This window comes from Bombus affinis, chromosome 13 (genome assembly GCF_024516045.1).
Source record: "Bombus affinis isolate iyBomAffi1 chromosome 13, iyBomAffi1.2, whole genome shotgun sequence".
NCBI lineage: Eukaryota > Metazoa > Arthropoda > Insecta > Hymenoptera > Apidae > Bombus > Bombus affinis.
The window spans coordinates 7237343-7252869 of NC_066356.1; the positions used below are offsets into that span (position 1 = coordinate 7237343).

Sequence of the window (15527 nt, forward strand, 5' to 3'; positions counted from 1 at the left end):
ACCGACCTACGAAATTAGACATGGGCGACCAAGCGTTCTGCTCGTCGAGATTTCGCACGGTGCACCAAAATTTGAGAATTTCGTTCGGCCAATAGATGACTGCCACAGTGTGACGAATGATTCGCAATCGAAGCGAAACGCAGTTAGTCCTTTGCACCCCACGCGTGCCTTTATTCGTGGCCCGTGCCGCTTTGTGGCCCGGAAAACAAGTGAAGTCGAAGAGTTTCGAGCGTAAAAAATATCTATGCTGCATAGGTACTATGTATAATTTGGGAGATATTTTTTTCGTTATTCCTGTCTTACAAACGTTCTTTCGGCTGACACTATACATATACATTATCGAATAAAATAATTAGACATTCGAATCCAAATTGTTACTTTCAGTCTCGGTCAACCGTATATTTTTGGTACGTTGAATAAAGAATTGCCTTTTTGGTTGAATTTTTTAATAATAAATGACCTTAAATGGGTTCCAAAGGCTAACGCTTTTACACGTTAGTTTAATGCGACATATATAATTCCATTTAAAGGGACGAAATTTGCCTTAAAATATCAAAGGTACGTCGACCAAGATAAAATTTTTATACAAATATGTCAATAAAATGACACTAATAAAGAAATAACAAAGAAATTCAAATAGAACATCTTATACAAATTCTGAAATCCTCAGACATCATAAATATTCCCAACAATTATCCCGACACAAATTAAACTGCGTGACTCACAGAAACATTGTCGTACCATTGAATATTAATCACTCACTTCGAATCACTCATTTTAATTCATGCAACTGTTTAAATTATCGCGAAGAAACATAAATCTCGGGTAGTAATTGGGATCATAACGACATTATGGTTTTCCTTAGTCTTTCCGTTTAAACATCGGCATATTCTACGTAATAATAACAAAGCTATAATATAAAATACATTTTAAATGTATTCCTATTTTTATTATTCCTATTAAAATATCTAAATTATTCCTGCCCTTTTTTTGTCTGTTTAATTTTGCGGCCAGGGAAACAGGGATGGAAGAACAGAAAACGGTACTTTTGAGGATACATATTACCTGTAGTCTAATGCGGTAAATCTACTGTTATCGATTCGTGTTATTGTCGATGTTATTGTTATTTGTGTTATTGAGAATATTGTTTGACATTTCCACAACGGCAATACGGATTATAAATGGAGTTTCTAAATATTTGAATTGTTCGTAATTAGGATACACAGACAGGTTAATAGATTTAGGATAGCTTACCTGGATAGTCATTTTCACACGAAATCGTTACATTTTTCGCCTTGCTTGAAATCCAATACTAAGGAGAACCACGAAAGACTTTACGATGTTTTAAGGCACTTCCGATGGTCTTACAAAAAGGAAACACATTTTTTTATACACCCTTTAATGCATTTTTAATTCTCTACAAAAGTGTTCCAGGTATTTGGTTGGAAAAATAATTAATTTCAAAGATATTTCAACTTTAATGTTGTAAACTTGTATGAAAAACAGTATTTCAGAGTTATGCTTTCCTTGCCTTTTATACGATATTTTTATATTGAATTTTTACTATATTTATTGTATGTTTATGGCATAAGTGTTATTGTATACAATCCATAATAATTACCTATAATTACCTATCTGGTAAATAAAAGCAGGTAACCTGACTTTAAAGGCTTGAAAGCTTAAAGGTTTTGTCATATTAATTAACGAAACGATTTATGGCTTCTTAGCAGCATTCGCAGACCTGTTTTCAAAAGAAACAAAGGAACTTGCAAATTTAAAACGGTGTACATTGATTATGTATTCTTTGTTCACCGCAAAGTGTCGTGCAAACAAAACCACGTCCGACATGATTGTAATGCAATCGATTAGGCGTTTTTATTGCTTTGCGACGAAAGAGGGACCACTCGCTCGCGGTCACGAATAAAGACATCCGATACCTCGATCGTATTTTCCAGAGGAGATAATACAATTTATTGCCAGCTAGAGATGTAATTGGGGGTCCGCGGATCGATGCGGTAAAAAATAGAAGACGCGGGGGTCGATTCGATGTTGCATCGGCGCGGTGCAATTACGCTCCCGCGATCGGAATGAATGTCGAGAAATTGGACATTATAAACAGCTCGTTGGCCGCGATGCTTGTTAGCGAGAGTGAACCGGAGAGTGGTGTGCTCCGGTATTTCGGTGCTGAGGTGCTTTTTTTTCATTTCCTCCCTGTTTTTTTGCCTCTCCGTGCGATGCGTGGCATTAATTGTGCGTCGTTCGATCGCGAAATATCGGAAAATTCGGCGGTGAAAAACGGACAAAAATACGAGAGTTTTCGGGGTGGTGCGCGGCAATCGACAAAATTGAAAGTCGTAAAAAATCCTACGTCTAATCGTTATTTTCATCGGCCGTCAAAACACGGAATGAAACGTGACACGCGTTATCTCTCTGGAATATCGATGTCGGAACAACGACAAAGAATCCGCTGCAGCGCAGCTTGTTATCCATAATTAGGCCATAGGCAAGGTAAATAGCAGGAGATTCGGGTATGGGGTGATAATAAAAGAAACAGGGACGGGTGGAGAGGGCGAAAGAAGGGTCGTGCGTTTTATGCGTGTGTGTGCGCGCGCGTGTGGAGAGTTTGAGGAACATGGGGTGGAAATCGCACGATGACCGTGGCCAGAGGTTTTCGAGAATGGTACGGTGGCTCGTAGCTGGAGCACCACATATGGGCACCCAGGAGTATTAGATAATGGTGTTAGCTCTCCTCCATATATATCCAAGCCAGCCTCTGGCACAGCCCTTAGTACAAAGAACCCCATCTAGCTACCAAGGGTAAAATGCACGCCGCATGCATTATTGCTGGCCCCGTTGCTGGATGCCCTTTATAGGGGCCCTTGATTGTGTTTCAAACTTTAGTCTTAACTTGCCGCTGCATCCTGAATGCAAAGGGCACCCTCTGTCACCGCCACCGTATTTGCAATCCCTTTTGGGGATGTCCGAGCTGTCGGTGAATTGCGCTCTTCTTAAAGGAGAGAACCGATCGAACCGATCCGGGATATTGCGACACCTGTGTACCTATATATTGCCACTTTCGAATTTGATCGAGAGAGACACACACACACTCTCTCTCTCTGTGCCTCCTTTTGCCCCTTTTTCCGGTGAATGAAATTTCGAGCTTTATCCCGTCTTTCTTCCTTTTCGTTTCTTTTTTTTTCTTTTTTTTTTTTTCTTTAAAGGGATCCTCTCTGATGAGATGGAGTTTATATTACGTTTAACACGAGAGATTTATAAAAAGCGTCATTCGAGGACACAGGTGACAAGATCGATCAAATTCATCGAGGTTCCTACTTTATTTCGCAATGAATTAAAATTTAGGGATTTTAAAATTCATCAAAGTAGTGATTAGGAAATAATGAATGATTCGAAATTGAAGAAATTATTACAGGTTTCAGATATGACGATTTGTAATTCTTGAAGATTTTGATATATTCAATATGTAGAATATAATAAACGGTATAATAATTACAATCGTGTCTCATTACAACTCCATTGAAATTTCAAAATGTTACGCATAACATATACAATGTGTACGCAAAAGTTTTCGAATGGTAAGCGTTCAAATACTTTGGCCAGCCTCTATAAGCGTCCTAATACTTATGTACTGGGATGTACGCGTGTATGTATGCGCGAGCGCACGTGTATACGCCAACACTCTCGCTTGCTGCACTCTCACCCTTCGTACAGCCGTATTACGGTCGTCGGGGGTAAACCACCCTGGCCTCTAGGAGCCGAGAGCGGGAGCCCGCAGGGGTACGCCACGACAACCCCCGTAGCAACCCCTCAAAATCAACCGAACTCTACTCCCCGCGTTCTCCTTTCGGTCACCCCTCCCTCTTCCGCCCTGCTTCCAACTCCTGATCCATTCTGTAGACGTTAATACCGCGAGAGGTATCCATCCGTGCCCTATTCTCGCTTCGAAATCTACTCCAACCGCGCTGCTCGTGCTACCCTTCCTGCAGGCATTATGGGCTAATATGGACCTTGAGACCAACCCAACGACTTACGTCGACCGGTCTTTCGATCCTCCAACTTTCTATTTTAAAGGGAATCGCGTGCCAGTGGCCTGTAAGGGGTTGTTCCTATCGGAATTTCTCGATGCGGAAGATTCGCGGTGTATTTGGTTTTATTAGATTTGTTTCTCGCAGGATTTGACGGAGTATTGATGCTAAAGTTCGTTTATTGAAATATCGGAGGATCTATTGTATTATAAGACCTCTGTGTCAACCTAATAAATCAATGATTAGTGTATATATTGTCGTTCATCGAGGTTATATAATTCATATCATTTTTTTAAAGAGATTCTCTAAATTAGGAAACTGATACAACACATAATTTGTAGAATTTATTACTTCCAAATGGATTTAACATGCTTTTGTTCTGTACGTACAGTAGTTACGAAAGGTATTATACGCTTAGTTTCCAATGATTTTTGTAATCACATGGAAGCATCATTAACTGATACGGGATTTATTATAGATTTAATTAATAGTATATAAATGCAGTGCCGTACAAGTACCTCTCGCAGCCACTGTATACGTGTCGACCGTTGTAATCCTGCGTGAATACGACATTCTGATTGATTAATCGTTTCCTTGATATTTTATATCACGATATTGCTTGTCACGTTTCGTTCGATGTCCCAATACTTATGAACAGGATTGTACATACACACGTACATACTCATATGGTTTGTAGTGGCGCGTGTGTAGCACGTACCAACGCGACTAGCCGCGCGTCGTTCGCGTACAGTAAATGATGTTAATGGAAAAAGATTTGTTTTTCCTCTCGTTCTTCCCCTCCTCTTTTCTGCGTTTTATTTCTTTCCTCCTGTTTGCTCCTTTTTCCGCTCGCGAACTGCGTGTTTGTACTCGCGGTTAATGTATTCCTCGTGCCGGCGGATTTGCACTAGCAAATGGAATCGCTGATCGAGCCACCCCCTCCCCCCTCCTCTACTCCTTCTACTGTTCGCTTTTTTTTAACACTGGTAGAACACAGAACGCGCAACGTTCATAGAGGGGTTGTTTTGATTGAAATTTGGAACGAATTAGTAGAACGAGGGAGAGATACTGAGATCGATACTGGGTTGTAAAATGTACCCCGTTGGAGAATCTTTTCTTCTGGAGTTGATCGAGCCAGGGATATTACGGATGTTTGCCGTCGTAAATTTCGCGTGCTGTATACACACGTACTGGGGTTAGCCGTGGCACGTTCAACGAAAGGGGACCACTGGACCGGGAGTAATCGATAAATCTGCCCTCCAAAGAAACGACCATCAACTTACAAGATTTCGAAACGATCTTCGCGATTGGTATGGTCACGCGTAACTTCGAGAGATAATAAGTGATTTCTTTCTTTAAATCAGACTCCCTTAGCCCTTTAAGTCGACGAATCGGGGGATAAAGCGACCGTGATCGTTACTTTGTTTGTTATCCTTTGCGATAAGAAAAGTAAGATCGCAATCACAGTCTTGTTCTCTTTTCTTGTATTCATTTTTATACTGTATCTCATACTCGTTCTGCCCTTCTCAGTTAATATCTATCTACCATTTCTTGAAAAAGCTAAAGAAAACCGAAGTTTCATTTCATACTGAAACAAGTAATAAGTGGCGTTAACCCCACTGCTATCCTTAGACTTTTTATATTTCTATCTTGTCTACATCTTGGCAAACGAGAAGGATTTGTAGCGTAGGATTAAACAAGAAATCACGCATGTTTATGTATAATATCTTTTAATAGGTATCTTTTTTTTTAATTACAATTGCATTGAATATGGCAAAGAAAGAAAGAGCACAACATGGCTAATTAAAAAAGTCAACAGAAAGGTACGTCTTTACCGGCCTTCTTTTCCAATAATCTTCATGTTTGAATCTTTGTCTTTCAATCGCCCCAAGTTTCTCGCGTTACATGGCAAACAAAAAATTCGTGTCTATGTACGCGCGTGCTTGTCCGACTCTTGCACCGGAGTACGGAGTGTGAGGAGGTTATAATCTACGTGAGAACCTCTGCGGGGTAAGTCTCACCCCATCTAGTCATGTGTGATGGACCTAAATGGATGAGACGCACCCCTGCAGCGGCTGCTGGCCTATCGGCTGTCCATAATTTTTGCTGCTATTCCAAAGGGTAATATCTAGAGGGTGGGTAGACACAAGTGGGGAGGGGGAGGGTTACTGCCTCCGAGAGGATAGCTACTAAGTACCCTCTTGCGCGACATTAAAAATGCCGGCTGCTTTTGCACGTTCTAGACGAAAGTCTCCCTTTCCAGTGATCGCGTCTCTATTAGCTCTCTCGCCGATTTTCTTTTTCCCCGGGACTCCTTCGTTCGCTGCTTTGAACGTCGATGGATCACCTGGTTGATGTTATTAAAGGGTGAAGTGCCAAGGGAGAGGTCAGGGGGAGATGACATCCTGGTTTTTATTTTCATTCTCCTCCAGTGAACTTGTACCGCTTTAGTGTTTCTACTCGTTCGAAGCGTTTCCGCTCGATCTTGGAAAGGACCGCTCATTGTTTCTTTAGGGCTTTGCTTTATTTTTGGAAAGAACATATTGCTTGAGTTTGAAGGTGTTTGGTTTTTAACCTCGATCTTTCCTTTCCTGGTGTTTTCCATTTAGAATAATTAACACGAATGTATTAGATTAATATAAACATTATTTATTATTAAACGTAGCAGTTGTTTACATATCTATGGGGGCTACAAAGATGCAGAGACACGATATATAAAAATATATCGAATATCCAGAGTAAGGTACTATTTGTTTCTTAGAAAGCACGTGGACCTTAGCCTAACTTGTACGCAGTGATATACGAAAAGATATCGGCACAAAATAATCGATCTCACAAAATTCAGTTTAAACTCGAAAAAGGATATGGATTTTTTATCTCATTTCGTCGTAAGATATGAACTTGAAAGATTAAAGGCAATTATTCGCTCTTTAGATTCTCTCTTTTGAATAATTGTTACAAAGAACTGAATTCTCTATTCCAACTATGACTATCTTATAAATCTATCATTTCTATTATCTATTATGATTTTTTAACAAACTAACTTCGTCCCGAAGCAAACATTGCTATCGATAAAAGTAACTAAGATGGTTAGAAATACTAAGATGTATAGAACTCTCAAGACATTATGACACCAACGTAACGTTACCGATCGTAACAACGTTAAAAGATAAGTCACGTGAAATCCGAAACATTGCCAAACGTCCACGAAATCTTCCCAACGGTCCATATCCTGTAAAAGACAGAGGTTTGGTAACGCTTCTTGACCAAACACGATCCAATGCTTAAAGTATCGGTCGAGAGACTAACTCGAGAGGGTGTATATAGGGTAGGCACGTTATGTAAAGGAGCGCAAGGGACAGAGTCGCCCTGGAGATATTACGTAGGTTCATTTCGACAGTGAATCGATTTGGCAAATTGGTCAATCGCTGAGGGGTCAAAATTTCAGTAGCGACTGGGAGGATAGGGCGACGACGGAAAGGTCTATGGTGAGGAGGGGAGTGAAGGGTGGCGGAAGGGAGTAGAGACGGTGTAAGGAAATTGTTCCGACGTGTCCACTTCCTCTCGGCCTGATGAGTTCCGTTTTGCCCTCTGGGTAGTAGGCGGCGTGCTTTCAAAAAGAATCAAACCTTGGACGGTCAGCTGGATCAAACTTACCTCGATCCATTGATTTATCGAGATTTCAACGTTTCCTCACACCGTCCACCATTCGATTAGCTATTTTTCTGAGATGCGACCATGCCTCGAACCGATAACCGGTTTCGCGTTTTTATCTCTGTTTCGCTTTGACGATCATGGTAATTACAGAAGGATCGTAGATTGTAATTGACTCAATGAGGTATCAAGAAAATAATCAACGAATTTTATATTTCTCTGTAATTATAGTTTCCAAATAAGTTGAATTTAGATGTAATCCTACTTATTCGCAACTTGTTTGTACGACATATCTTAAAGAAAGTTAATCGTCTTAAGAAATTGTGCGAAATAATAGAAATTTTTCTTGAAGTTGATTGCAGGAAGGGATGATATATTTAGTAAACTAGGAAGAGATTAATTATATGTACTATTGAGGAAATTGGAGATAACTGTCACATTTATGCTAAGCCGATCTGGACGTACGGGATTCTATTATAGGGGACAGCAGTAATGAGCTATATAAAGAAGGTAGAGATAATGCAATCTAAAGTTCTTAGAACGATAGAAAACGCCCAATGGTACGTTAGAAGTGAGGACATACGGAGTAACCTTGGAAAAACAATGGTCCAGAAAGTAATCAGCAATTATGCCGAAAGGTACAAAGCAAGATTAACAACACACTCAAACTGACTAGCTGCGGAAACGATCAACACCTCAAATATGGAAAGAAGGCTAAAAAGCAAACATCCAACAGACCTCACAAAGGATATAACCTAGCAAATGCGAGGATGGTACTCCGCTGCAGGTAGCCACCAACATGTTAATATAATTGTTAAAAAATTCTACCGAATGTCCAAATTGGACAAATTGTGAATAATATAATCCGAGGAAGACTACGTTCAGATTGCAGTCCACCGTAATTTAGCCGAATTATATGCTAGAAATCAGAAAAACACAGAAGCGGGGTAGAAGGATCGATAGATAGAGACAAAGAGTGAAATATAGGCTGTGAATTAGCTAATTCTATAATCGCAGATTACAAAAGAAAGCAGTATTCAGATTATAAATGTGAATTTTGGAAGGAAAAATATAAAATTGGTGGAAAAGTATAGGTAAATTTATTTCACAAACACAAGGTTTAGGGGTTTTCGAGGTTTTTGGGTTCCCTTGAGGATAGGAAAGGAAATTGTAGTAGGGACAATTTGTGTCTAAACATTAAACGAAATCATAAAAGTTCAAATGGTTTCTAACATTGCGACAACCACAATTGTTACCTTACACTATTTTATATTTTCGGATTACTCACGGTCCACCATAGACATTCCCGTCATTGAGAAACTCAATACGAATGAGACCTGTATGTTGGCGTAAATGAGACCTGAAGTGGTTGTAAAATCGATGATTGTCATCATAAATAACATATCCTCTTACGGACCTTTCCTTTAATGATGCGAAATTAGTCAACGTGTCCAATCTGGGAACGTATTTGAGTACTTTGGAAGATGTTTGCAAATAGGCTAAAAATAAAGCTGGCTGAGTGTGGTTTTATAATGGATTTCTGAGATTTCTAGTGTTTATTGCTTTTTACAACCGGCTGAAGCTAATTGTGTTTTCTTCAAAATATTCACAAAATCGTATCTCGTTTTCGGATGGAATCCGCCTAACTGCTGAAACCTAACTTGCCTAACCGACAAATAGAAAGTACCGTGTAAAGGCGAACAGCTATGGTCCACTAATCCGACAAAAATGTACTTTATCAATGGAGATGAGGAACCGTCGAGGAGCCGTCGAGGAAATCGTAGAGGAACGCAGCGCGTTGACAAATTGCCGGGCAACTGGTATGGTAATCCGATAATAGAGAGCGCAGGTTGATTCGGGACTAACGAGATTAATTATCTTGTTTGATCTTGTGACACTGGCCCCGTTAATGCAGTCGCGCGTGCCCACCCGCCTGCCTGGCTGCTCGCCTGCCTGCTCGCCCGCCTGCATGTCCAGTGACTTGTGCCTCGCAGTCAGAGATGCTCGTTACCACCTTCTACTCGGTGAGCTCGACGAACTATGCTCCTATCGCTGTGCTCTCGCGACTGATTTCACTTTTTTACGAGGTTGCCTTCTCCAACACTACTCCGTTTCGAAATATGGTAAAAGTTCATTTACCTCGACTCATAGGAGATGAATTCTTCATAATACAATAGAACATCGCTGTTGCTCTTCATTATCTATGATTTTTCCTCGTACTTTACTGATCATACACTGTCTTAGTTTCTGCAACTGTCCTAATAATTATGAGTAGGAAGCGTACATCCATTTCTTTAAGTTCTGTAAAAGGGAGAAGAGAGAGCGACGCATTACGTTAAGAAGAAATCAAATCAACGTTACTTCAACCTGAATGAACTGAAACCAAGACAAATTCGTTATCAGTGCCCGTTAATCGCTTAGAAGATTTCTAAGCCTCCGATTAACTTGATCCTATCACGCTACGAATCAAATCAACCTACATTCCTTCTACAAACTTCCAAGCGGTAAACGATACGTTGAACCGAAGTTCTGAATTATTATCATCCTACACCTTGACTATTCAGAAAATTTATAAGCGTCCAAGAAATTCAAACTATCAGAAGATCGAATTTAGAAGACAGAAACCACGGACTCCTCGCGCTCAATCATCGATCGTCGCTCGGCGGACTGGTGGTTGTTGCTGATTTAGGAGTGGCCGGGAGAAAATCGGTGGTTTCCGCGAAACGATGCGTCTTTTCAGCGGTTCCCCGGTGGCAATCGGTCAAACAACTGTATGGCGTGGAAATATGCTTGCAGCCACAGTCATTCTCTCTCCTCCTCTCCCTCCCCCTCCACTCACTCTCTCTCTGTCACTTCCGTTCTCTCCTCCTCTCGTTGTCCTTTCTCATTCCCTCTCTGTCTCTGTCCCTGTGTGCACACGAAACGAGTGCACGAACGTGCACGCAGCCCGGGCGCAGGTTCTCTTTAATCCATGGCAGCGTGCCGTTGGCTGCGTTGCTTCCTGACGGATCGATAACCGATAACAACCGGGTCGAAGCATTGCCATGCAAAACAGCTCGTTAGGCGTCTCCTAAGGTCTCGCGCGCGTGTCCGCCTTTATCTTGAAAGACGCGAACCGCCTCGAGATGTTGGTTGGCGCCTCTCCTTCCTCTGTTTAGTTTCTTCTCGTTCACCGATGGTCGTCAAGGAACCAGGACGATACCCTTCACAAGAGACAGGCTTATTATTCCCGCGGTCTCCTTCGAGAAGACTCGTCCCCCGTCCAAGGACCTCGTGCAATCCTCGACACGTTTCGCGGAAACGGAAGATGGAGGCAATTAGTACCGCCTTTCTACAGCTGGACCAGGCTCCCGTAGTAGTTTTCAAGCGTTTCGAATAAACGATTCAATGGTTCGTGGAGGGGCTGGTCCCTTTGCTCTTCCCTTTCTTCTTCTGGTTAGGCTATTTGATAGGTTGGCGGGATTCTTAATGAGCGACTTTCGGCGAAGATCAAGTCGAGTAGGTTTCTAATGAGGCTTGCTTGTGTCTTGGAATGTTGGAACCGACAATGGCAGATTGAGATTGGAATTATCATAGACGATTATGTCGTGGTTTCAAGGCAGATACGATCTGCTGTAAGGATGTACGTACTAAGGCAGACTTTTGTTAGATGCTAGTTATTTAGTTAATTATGAGATAGACAAGGCAGTCATGACTAGTTAGTCGACATGATGCTACACGATTCATCTTATATATTATTACATGATATGTAATCGTTGATAATTCCGGCATTAAAGTATGTAACTGTTTAGCGATTTATGGAACCTTTAGGTATCTCCCAACTTCAATTTCTTCCTCGTTAAAAAACGACATTAAACATTAAGGAAAGGTAAATTTCAGTGTAGGTATAGGATCTAGAAATTCCCATCGAGAGAATTCATCAAGAGAAGAGAAGAGAAGGTCAAAATTTCTATACAAATCCAGGTGTCTCATCCATTGCTAATAATTGACGACTGAACAGGATCTGAAACTTTCAGAAGTCAGAAAAGAACCAACTATGATTTCTAGAAAAGTCCAAGATCTTCGTCTGGCGCCAAAAATTCTTGGTCCGATGAAAGGAAAGGTGGAACAAGGTACAAAGCATTCGAACGATTTGATCGTGTCAACATGCCAGAGGATCCTCCTCCCGGTGACGCGGCAGCAGGATCGTGAGGACAGAGCTCGAGGGTCCTAGAGTTAGGCAATCAGCGTTGATGAGGGGGCTCTCAGGGGGTGAAGGGCTCGGACAATTAGTAACCACCCTGCCCCCGTATCTTCCCGCACCTTCGTCCTCCGATTCAACCAGTGAAGCCAGCCAACAACGCGGCGACCGCAGCCGCCACGCATGCGAAAGAGCCTCCTCGATGCTCAGAGAGAGAAAGAGAGGAGGAGAGAGAGAGAGAGTGACGGCGTTTACGTCTGCACGCCGCTTTGCGTAGATTACGCTGCTCTAAAGGGTTCTCTTCGTTGCGCTGGATAATGTCAGCACCGAACAGAGTGTTGGCAGAGTTAAGAAGCGAATTTTCGACTGCCATGGAAAGTATGATAAGAGTTTTTGGTATTTGATTGCAGGCCGAAGTGGTTGGAGGGTCGGTGAAAGTGGAATGTGTGTTTCGGAAAGGAATTATCGAAGACAAGATGCGAGACAGATAACTTTAGCGTACGATGGAAAGAATTGTTTACGTTTCTCTTTTTGTTTTCACGCTAGCACTACTGCATACCAAAGTATAAAACATGCATCGAAATGAAACGTACGTGAATTACGTTAAAAAGTTTTAGGACAATTATTAGATTTATTTCAAAATTGGAGAAAGTTAAGTATTTTTAACGGAAGTTTAAAATAACAACAATACTTTTTCTTACGCTTTTCAATAAGTTTTCTTTAGTTGTAACTTTAGTACATATGCTTATTCTTCAATGGAATCACCAGATCTATTTGAATACTTATCGCAACGATATATGAGTTTTCGTATATCCTTGTGATACACTTTTGCCGCCAATTCGCGTAATCACTATCGCCCTACGCAGTCCCTTAAATCGTCGTTTCTTGCGAAGCATTATCGACCAAACAGATCTTTAAGTTTTGCAAAAAGATGATAATCTGTTTGTAATCCGTATCGATTACGTCCAGTGGCTTATGGTCGTTAATTGAGTCGCTAAATACAGACTATTTTATAAACATTCTACCAATTTTACTGTGATCCAACTCCGGATATTTACGTATTTACATATGTATATAAAGTATGCGAAACGTGCGTGTAACGCTCGTTATGGCATTTAGAGGACAAAACAAATCTTCGTATAGATTCTATCTTCTCGATCATATTGATAAAGTTATAAATTTGCATAAAGATTCAAGATCACCACGTTCCAAGTCCGCTAATGCAGACGAAAATTAGAGAAGAGTTCTTTTCATCGGGCGCAACGAACCGAAACCCTACTTTCAATCCCGATATTTCCCATTTTAAAACAACTGTGCGTACTTTGACGACAATTCTATGATTTCCTCGACGTCCGTATATTCCGCTGATCCATTAGGAAGAGCTCGTATCCAAGGGGCTCGTCAAACATCGTCCATTTCAGAGGGCTGGGGTTGAAAAATCGCGAGGCGAGGAAGTCCGTCCCGATGAAAGTCGATTATTCCGCCGGTGATTCGGGCGCTGATTTTTTCCTCTCTTCTGCTGCTGACTCAATTATTCGTCGCGATTCTTTGAGCAAACATTAGTTAGCACCGACTGGCCTCGCGCGCGCACGGATTGCCTCCGATCGGTTTGGCTCGGTTCATGCGGCGACCCTTCATGGTTGCTTGGTTCTGTTGTCTACTCGTCAACGAACAACCCTACGGCGACAGGGTGTTAACGCGGTTCTCATTTTCCTCCGACTAATCCTATTCGATTTCCCAAAGGCAGACTATCTTCTACCAGAAAATATTTTTTTTCTATTTACTCGTTCGTTTCGATTCGTTCGATCGACAATGTACAGTCGGCTATGAAAATCTCTGTGCATTTTATAAAAAGGCTATTTTTATTTAACTCATCATTTACTTAACCCACGGCAAAACAAGAGTTTATCATAATGTTGAAAAAGTTTGTTGTTTATGTTTTATGAAATTGTAGATTTTCAGATTAGGTGAAAAAAGTAGCGATTAGAAATATTAAGGTAGTTGCTGACACTCCCTTTCATAGCCAGGATATTAAAAAACAGAATTCGGTAGTGAAAATGGATTATCCTTTTACATTACGGAATATTATGCAACACGGCTGAGACACAATGATAACTATGTGTACTGCTCTCTTTTGTAAAATAGATACTTGTATTTGTGTGTATATTTACGTGTGAATAAGCGATTTATGAAAATGTATCCAAACTTCAAGGGTTAAATAAAATTCCACTATTTTAGAAAACAAGGTAGTAAGAATATGAACATGCTTATGCCGTGTAATTAGAGTGTAATTAGCATGTAAAAATGTATCAAATATCCGAAGTATTCAATGCAATATTAGCAACAATTTTGAAACAAATTTCTTTACTTGTGTTCATAAAAATATGAATTTGTATAAATATCTACAGGCTAAACGTAATGTATAATTTGAAATAATAAGATTGCTCAAACCTTTCATCTCTGTTTGTCATTTTTTAATTTTTCCATAATCTTACCATAAAATATGTTGATGACTAAGACTCACGAACAATTCACTTTCACGAAGAACTCACTTTCGTAAACAACTCACTTTCACGAACACACTATAACAAATGACCACGATTAGATGTATTTAAAAAGAAGCCAGACGAACATCTTTAACTAACAAACGACACGTTTTTTTCTGTCTCGGCAAAACATAAACCCTGAAAATTTGCTTTGACAGTGAACGTTAGAGCGCGATAAAATAATAGGAAAAAAAATGTCTGGATGCTATCGAGATGATTCGGACTAGTCTCCCCGCAAACATCGATCTCCGAAAACGACAAGCCCGCGTTCGGAATCCACCGAATCGGGCACACTCCCCTCGCTTTTTAATATTCATCCCATTTTCCCGAGGCATTCGTTATCAGAGTCGATAACTCGGTCGGTCGCTTTTCACAGGGAATTCCGATGGTTTTCTTCAGGGGAGGGACACGCGTCAAGAATTATATTCCCCCGGCGAGGATTGAGTTATACATACCGTGTCACCGAGATTAACTGTCCTCGACTTTCATGCACCGGCCTGACAAACGTATCCGGGCAACGATCGAGCCATAAAACGAAAACAACACATGCCAGACCCGAAAAAAACTAAAAAATGAAAACGAGGAACAAAAGAAAGAAGAGGAAAAAGTGAAATATAAAAAAGAGAAAAAAAAGGGGTGGGCACATAGAATCTCCCTTGTCCTAGGTTATGTTTCACAGTGACATAGTGGCGGCAATGGAGGCTTCGCCTATCGTAACGCGATATCCGGTGGAAACGTCGAATTTGAAGTATTCGCCGTGGCGTTCGCCGCACGGAAATTACCGGTGCCCCAAATTTCACGACGCTGCCTTTTTTTCCACGTTGAACGATTACTCTTTCTCTCTCTCTCTCTCTCTCTCTTTCTCTCTCTGTTTGACAGCCGCAAGAGCCAGAGTGAAAAAATGTGTGTGGCAAAAAAGTTTCGTTGCTCTTTGACTCTGCCGGTTTTTCTCCGAGCACCATCGAGAGTCAACGCTCTCGTGTTCTCGCTGGAAAACGCCTCTCGATCGACATCGAATCTGAGGATGAGAGACACTGTCGTTCTGTTGGCCTATCGCTACTAATACAGATCTCACGCACTCCCCTCGATATAAACCATTCTCTA

General features: G+C 41.0%; 2 long non-coding RNA genes across 2 annotated transcripts in view; both read left to right on the forward strand.

Annotated features, from left to right (window-relative positions):
• The window catches only part of LOC126922972 (uncharacterized), a 299653-nt gene that overhangs the window by 44176 nt on the left and 239950 nt on the right, over positions 1–15527 (forward strand). The window lies entirely within an intron of this gene.
• LOC126922973 (uncharacterized) lies at positions 7282–14332 on the forward strand. Its single transcript, XR_007713012.1, has 2 exons — positions 7282–8548; positions 8787–14332. It is a non-coding gene; the product is annotated as an uncharacterized LOC126922973 (long non-coding RNA).